Here is a 6004-nt window from a genome sequence, read left to right as displayed (position 1 = left end):
TCCCAATTACTAATCAGTTAAAGTTGCAGAGTTCCAGATCAGGACTGCTCAGCTTGCATCACACCAAGCCTTACGCCAATGTTCAAAGTTCCCTTGGTTAATGCACATGTGGTCTAACAATTTTAGTCTGCAGCAGGAGGGCGGTCACAGAGCCTGGTATGAGGGGGAGTAGGGATGGCAACTGAGTGGTATCCAGGGTGTCGTGGGACAACATGCTGTGCTCACGTGGTTTAACTCTAAACGGTAGTATACATGAGTGATAGAAGCATTTGCAGATGAAACAAAAATTATTGCTAATCCTTGTGTGAGAAGGCTATTAAGCAGGGTCAGTGAAAACTCATTTTGTGGGTTTTCATAGGTTTTAGGTTCTGTTTTTGGGTTCAGGTCTTGCTTAGGGCTAGCAAAGGGCTTCACTCTCACTAGGAACAGTATTATTATTTAATGTTTTCTATTCTGGTAGCACCTAGAGGCCACCCACATCAGGGACCCATAGTGCCAGCTGCAACCAGAGATCTTACCTACCCCATCTGCATCCTAGCTAAGTGTCAGGCACTCTGTCGTGTCTTTAAGGCCTCATCTACACATTGCACATAAGGCATGGCTAACCAGTTAATGATGTCTTAAGTGGTCACTCGGCCCCATGTTCAGTTAATGGTGTGGTAAATGAGGAATAAAAAATTATTTCACAAAATGTGTGTAATAACTTTGTAGCTGCTTCATATCATGCCGCTAACTGAACATGTGGCCAGAGGCCCCTGTGGCTGGGAGCCCCATCAGCTGATCAGACCTCCCAGCTGGGGGCCCATTTGCACCCTCCTGAGCCTGGGAGCTGCTAACTAATAGGGCTTCCAGCTGGCAGAGGTGTCAGGGGGGGAGGCATGCACCTCTGGGAGCCCCTGTGGCTGGGAGCCTGGGTCAGCTGACCCAGGCTGCTAGTGGGGGGAGCTTACTTCTTGCAGGTGCAAAGGGAGTCCAATTCTGGGCTCCCTCTGCACTTGTAATAAAGCACAATGGGATTTCATGCATGACCCATACAATTGCGCCTCCTGCCATGCACATGTGACATGGCAAGTGGTGTGGCTGTGTGGCTTGTACATTAGATCCCATCACATCTTTACCTGCACGTATAGAGGGGCCCTATCTGCTACCTCAGAGGAAAGTTGTTTCAATTCCTCACCCCCATTTTTTAGATGAAAAACTGAAAACTCGTTAAAACTAAGGAAGGCCAAGGTCATATGGCAGGACAGAGCTGGACTTGAGTTTTCTATGTCTTAGGCTATACCCAGACCACAAAGCTGTCGTTCTCTCATTTGGCCATTTCCCAATATTTGCTTTTACTTCCAGACAGTTTTTCTTTCTCCAAGAGGTGCAACACATAAGAGAACAAGGAAGGGATGTCCCAGTCACCTTCTGGGCTGGGTTTTATAAGGAAAACAAAAAAAAAAGGCAGGGTAGGAGTTATGCATAAGACATTGGGCAGGAACTTGATGTAAAACTAGAGATGGAGCTTTTGAAGAGAATAATAGTACCTAACAAGGTCCATTCCCTTCCCCATTTAAAATGTGGCCCGTAGAGTACAAGTGCATGGAAAATGATTTGTAATGTATAATGTGCTGGTCTGTGAATAATGTTTATACTTCATTTTCAGCATCCAACAGGGACAACGTAATGGGAGCGTTTACATAAGATGTGTTACTGTGAAGTCGCCATGTACATGTGCATGTGCTTACTGCTCAGTAAAGATCCTTAATCATGATTAAATTGGCTACCTGGAAATGCAGCAGCCTGCCCTGCACCTGCAGCTGCTACAGGCCATAGCCTCTGCCACGCAGCTCCCAGTCCCTTGCTGTGCCACAGTGCTGGGTGCTGCTGGCAGCTGCGCAGGGCCAGCAATAGAGGGACAGCCATGCAAGGGACCAGAAAGCTGGCTCAGGACCCAGCAGCATGGCCTCATTGTCCCTGTCCAGGCCCAGCACTGCCTGACTGTGCACACGTGTGCCCTCCACCCAGGACCCCAACTGGAACCAGGAGGAGGTTGGTGACCTTGTGGCGCTCTGGGGTGATGCAAAGGTGCTGTGCCAGTTTGATTGGGGCAGGCACTAAAACACCCACATTTATGAGGCCCTGTCGGGTGGGAGGCAGGAGTGAGGGACAAACCGGTCAGCATGGCAGTGCCGCATAAAGGTCAAGGCCTTGTGGGCACAGTGGGTGGCCGTGACCAACCACAATCGTTGGTCTGGCCATGCCCACAAGACCATGCCCTTTCAGCAGCAACTCACTAGCATTCTTGTGCTCCAGGACCCAGGGCACAATTATGCAGTCTATGTCAGCACAGGAAGCCTGCCTGAGCCCCCACCCTGCCTTGACCCCTCCGGTGACACATCACTGGAGGAGGGGCCCTTGGGCATTCACCATCCAGTCCCACCTAGGTCCCCGGTTGCACATTCCACCAGAAACTTGGGGAGCCCTAGCAAGCACCTGCCTTGGCAGCTGTGTAGCCCCAGGCCCCACCATGAGAAACAGCTGGTCATGTTACCACCAGCCATCAGCAACACCAGCTCCTCCCCAGGGGGGCCCCAGCCAGGTGCCTGCACACTAAGCTCTGCAGGCCCAGGACACTGGGTAGAGCCAGATGCCACTGCTGACAGGGAAGACCACACTGAGCTGCCAGCCATGCCAGCAAAAAACATGTGTTAAGCTCCACACTGGGGAGAGGGCCCTCCCCACCCCAGCCCCTGCCCCTGCCCCTGCCCCTGCCCCCCATTCCTGCCTGACTCACCCATCGTCCCCTGGCCTCGGGTTCCCACCAACAGCATGCAAAGAAGTGGGACATAGTGTGAAACTTTATTGAGCAGCCCATGCCTTCACATCTAGGCAGTCACATGCCTCTCACACCCTGAGGAAGGCATCAATGGTGGCAGCGATGTCCTCCTCAGCAGCGGGGACAGGGACATGCAGCACTGCCGTAAGTAGCCTTCCAAGCAGCAGTAGAGGTTGTGGGGCAGCCTGGGCTTGCTCCCCACACCATCATAGCTCTGGGCCCCAAACCAGGAGCACCGGTGTGCCCAGGGCACCATGAGGATCATCATCAACAGGGCATAGTGGGTTGAGCATCTGTCAGCATATACAAACAGCTCATCACTGGAGCTGTGGTAGCAGGTGCTGCCAGGAGCCTGGCCTGTCCCTCTCTGGGAACAGGCTGGGGGAAGGCAGGCTGCCTGTGGCCAGCACCCAGTGGGCCACCAGCCCAAGGGAGTGCACATGGATGGGGAGCTTGACTGGTGGCAGCCTGGGCTTGGGCCTGCCCACCATGGTCTCTGGGCACTTCCAATTCGAGGCCAGGCAGCACACAGGGGACCTCTGATTTGAGACCAGGCAGCACACAGCCCCTTGTGCAGAGCATCTTATCTCTGAAATGTTGTAAACTCTCACAAAAGGCTTCTGTCTCCTGGCTCTGAAGGCCCAGCATCTGGATGCAGGGGAGAGGCCAGAGTGACCAGTGAGGATGCTGGGCCAGGGACACTGCTGCCCACTTCCAGGGTCCTCTGGATGCACCAGCTGTGCCAGAGATGCACCAGGGATGGAACCCTCCTTGTCCTCCAATGCCTGCTGGTAAGCCGAAGAGTGGGCAGAGGACACATGAACTTGGTGATTCTGGGCCAAGCTCCTGGCCCTGGAATGGGAGTGGATTCAGGTCCCGTGGGAGCAGGAAACTTTTCTGGGCTGGGCCATGTAGGTGACAGATGATAACTGTTGGACCCTGGACACTGTCCTGGGCCTGGTGGTTTCATGGAGCTGGAGCTGCCTGGAGTGCTCCTAGCACTGGATGTCAGTCCTGCTGGCCCTGGACTCTGCCAGCTGGAGGGGGAGCTGCCTGCTTTGGAGGAGCCCCAGGCACCATGGCCATCACTCCCTGTCCACCATAGTCATCATGGTGTGTGGACTTGCAAGGGAATGGCCAGAGGCTGGCGTGCTGGCCACCTGTCCCCAGGCTCTGCTCTCTAGGTACCCCCACCCCACAGCCCTCCGGGCTCTTTGTCCCAGGTCTTCTGGATGAGGTACTGCCACCAGTGCTGGGTGGCACAGCAGGCCCAGAGTCAGCAGGACTGGAGGCACAGGAAGGTGACGGTGGCCCCAGTGCTGGCATCATGGAGCCACTTGTTGGTGTTCCTGGTGGTGGCAGCTGGGGTAGCAGTGGCCCCTGGATGGCATGCTGCGGGCAGGTAAGTGGTCACTGGTTGTGGGGGAGCTGGACAGGGCGAGATGACCATGGGCCAGGTGACAGTCACTGCAGTGGACCAGTAGGGCGATTGAGGCAGCCAGCAGGATCCCCGGATGCTGTTTGTCACTGCTAGAGCCAGGGGCTGGGACAGCCATAGCATGAGGAGGCAGAATGGGCACAGACAAAGCTGCTGTGTGCTGCCTCTGCTCTTGCCGCACTGCTCCTGAGCAAAGGAAGAGGCTGCCCAGAGAGCAGAGCTGGCTTTTAGAGGGTTGCCAGGCTGCTGGCAGCTGCAGCTGGTGCCTGGAGCCTCCTCTAATGGTCATGGCTGCACTGCAGGGCTGCTGGGACCTGGCAGCAAATTTGCTTCCCAATCCCTGCTATGTTGCTGTAGCAATGCACTAGAGTGATGTAGTGTTGGCAGTCACAAACCATGAAGCCACGGCCACATCGCTGTAGGAACACACTCCCTCAGTATAGCGTGTTGCTACAGTGATGTAGCAGTGAGAAAAAACCGTGCACCAGCAGCACAGGGCAGTACAGGCTATTACTATGCCATCATTTAGGACTTCCAAAAAGAAGTCTTAAATGACGGGGCAGTAACAAAGGTGCCATAGGGGCATGTGTAGGTGCACCTAGTAAATCTAGGCTGGAGTAAATGCATGTGTAGATGCACCCAATAGGTAACAAAACCATGGCCCCTTGTGCATCTGTATTTTATTGCAATTTCTAAGCACAACGTTGAGTATAGTCTGCGTTATCCATCCCTAGGATTTTACTCCTCTTACATCATATTCACTGCTGCTTTAATTCTACTTACTGTAGCAAGTAGCAAACTTGTCAAATCTTTACACCCTTCATTTGGAGGTAAAATAAAAATGTGACTTTTATTTACCCCTAATTCTTTTTCATACTATCCTGCTGCTGGAGAAAGAACCTTGAGGATAATCTAGTCCAACCCAGTAGAGATGCAGGATTTGCTTTTCTTAACCCAGCCCTAACAGATAGAGGCTGATGTATCCTCCTCATGAAATCTCCAGGGAAGGAGAGTCTACAACTTCCCTAGGCAGCTGGTTCCATTGTCCTACTGTACCTTCAGTTATGGAGTCTTTTCTGAAACTGGATCTAAATGTGTCTTGCGGCAGTTTAAACCCATTGTTGTGTGTCCCACACTTTGTGGCACATGAAAAATGTGTTTCTCCATCTTTCTTATCTCAGCCCTTCTAATAGTTGAAAACTGTTTTGTCTTCCCTTAAACTCCTCTTTACCAAACTAACCTTACTGTGTTCCTTTGACCTTTCCTTACTTCTTAATTTCCTTATTATCTTCATCCCTTTCCTCTGGATCTTTTCCAGTTTCTCTATACCAGTAGCACTCTTGGACACCACCTCTGTGCAGGGGCACAAAAATAGTCACCATGGCAGTGGTGGCTGACCTCATCGCTGTGATTGGCACCCCAAAAACTGGTGCTCCCCATGTGTCAAGGCTGCCTCACACACAGATCTACTCTGCTATGCCTCTGCTTTATACCTTTCTTAAAAAACAGTGCTTCAGACTAGATATAGTACTCCAGCTGAGGGCTAATCAGTATTGAGTAGAGTGGTACTGTCATTTCCTCTCTCACATACAGTGTTTCTACTACTACAACCCAAAATCTTTTGCAGCAACATTGCTTTTCTGGCTTAGGTTGGGTTTGTGACCCAGTATGCCCTCCAAATTGTTCTTGGCAGTGCTACTGCCCTGTGTAGTTACTTCCCATTCTGTATTCCTGAATTGGTTTTC

This window comes from Alligator sinensis, unplaced genomic scaffold, assembly GCF_000455745.1.
Source record: "Alligator sinensis unplaced genomic scaffold, ASM45574v1 scaffold200_1, whole genome shotgun sequence".
NCBI classification, from domain to species: Eukaryota; Metazoa; Chordata; order Crocodylia; family Alligatoridae; genus Alligator; species Alligator sinensis.
The sequence above is the reverse complement of the archived record's forward strand: the minus strand, read 5'-3'. Positions refer to the sequence as shown.